This window comes from Pteropus alecto, unplaced genomic scaffold, assembly GCF_000325575.1.
Source record: "Pteropus alecto unplaced genomic scaffold, ASM32557v1 scaffold182, whole genome shotgun sequence".
NCBI lineage: Eukaryota > Metazoa > Chordata > Mammalia > Chiroptera > Pteropodidae > Pteropus > Pteropus alecto.
The window spans coordinates 3999655-4001581 of record NW_006433946.1 but is presented as its reverse complement, the minus strand read 5'-3'; the positions used below and the strand labels follow the sequence as shown (position 1 = coordinate 4001581).

The window sequence follows — 1927 nt, the reverse complement described above, 5'->3', positions numbered from 1 at the left end:
AATGTGTAGGTAGAGTAAGTCCACTGAATATCTCACTTGTAATAGATGGTAATCAAAGAAACTATTTAAATATGAGGCACAGTAATAGCTGAGGCAAATAATAGTTGTATGTTTGTACAAAAGAAAATATCGAGAAAGAGTATATTATTTAATTAATTTTATTATATAACAAGAACAAACATAATTTAATATCTGTAAAGGTAAATGGACTTGTATCACTAACTTAAAGAAAAGAGAAATTTAAGAGTGGATCACAAAGCAAAATCCAAATCTAAGCTGTGTATATAAGAGATATGCCCAAAGCAAAGTGATTCAGAGAAGTGGCAAGTAAAAATACATAAAGGGTAAATACAAACAAAAATAAGCCAAGGGTCAGGTTCTTAATATAAAACAAAGTGAAATTAAGGTGAAAGCTTTAAAAAAGACAGAGATGGTATCTACAGCCATGCTACCCTGAACAAGTTCGATCCCATCTGATCTCGGAAGCGAAGCAGGTTTGGGCCTGGTTCGTACTTGGATGGGAGACCTCCTAGGAAGATTAGATGCTATAGGTGTAAAAAATAAAAAATAAGGGATTGTAAGCTGACAAGGTTCTTGCAATCTGTGAGGTCAATCAGAAATTGCTTCGCCTAAAAATAAATAAAAATAAAAAAGACAGATGGACATTTTAAAGTGATAAAGGATACAATTCACACATAAGATAAAATAGAGTCATCTATCTAGCACCAAGTAACACAGTAACAGCATTTATAGAGCAGAAATCAGAAAATAAAAAGAGAAATAGAAAATTATACACTACTAGAATGATAATTCTCAGTCGATGTCAAATCAAGTGAACAAAAATAGTAAAAATATAGAAGAACTGGATAATATAATGAATATATAATTTTGATAAATATTGAATCCTGTATTTTAAAAATGAAGAAGGGAAAACCTTACAATAAAATCTAAGCATTCAATAATATTGACGTAGTACAAAAAGTACTCTCTGATTATAATAAAATAAGTCTAGAACTTTAAAATCTTTTTAAAAATAATGAAATGGTGCTTTTTGCCTGTAAATAAAAAGACAAATCCTCATAATATTTGAGAGTTAAAGAGGAAAATAAAATAGATGAATGTCTTTCAAACAGATATAATTAAAGCATTATATATTAGTACATTTGAGATATAGCTAAAGCAGTGCTCAGGGGAAAATTCATGGCCTTAAATATACATATATATATACATATACATATATATATGTTATATATATATAGTGCTTATAAAAAATTATATAAAAGCACAATGAAATTAAATGAATTAATAATCTGACTTAAAACTAAAAATATAACAACAAAATAATTAAAAGAATTTTCAAGTAATGATTTAATAAAGATAGAAAGAGAAATTGAGTTAAATAAAGAAAACATATTAGAACTAATATATAAATAAATAATAAATAAATCTCAAAATATATCTCCAGCTAATCAATTTAGGATTAAAGGAAGAGGAAAACTGGATAAAATAAAAGGTCAGAAGTGTTAAGGAGGAAATAATCACAGAATAAGAATTAATTAAAAGAATGAGAGATTACTCTCCTAAAACCTACACAATTAAATTGAAAGTCTGAACAAATATTGTAATATTCTAGGAAAATGTAATTCATCAAATTATTGTCAGAAAAAATAGAAAATCTGAACATATGCATTGATGCAAAGTAAATGAAAAACATAATCAAATTGCTGTCTCCTCAAACAATAATTAGTTTCAGATGGTTTCACAGAATATTTTCCAAAGCTTTGAAAGGACAGATAGTTACAAATCTGATAAAACTCTTCTAAAAAGGAAAAAAAATCATATTTTATTTATAAAGTGAATTTAAGATTAACATCAAAATTGGAAAAGATTTCACAGAAGATAAAGCCTACAAATTGATATATATTCA

The 1927-nt window shown here is 26.7% G+C and overlaps 1 pseudogene; it reads left to right on the top strand.

The window, feature by feature from the left end:
- Positions 1–435: 435 nt before the first annotated feature.
- Positions 436–554, top strand: LOC112477131 (annotated as a pseudogene).
- The last annotated feature ends 1373 nt before the right edge of the window (positions 555–1927 follow it).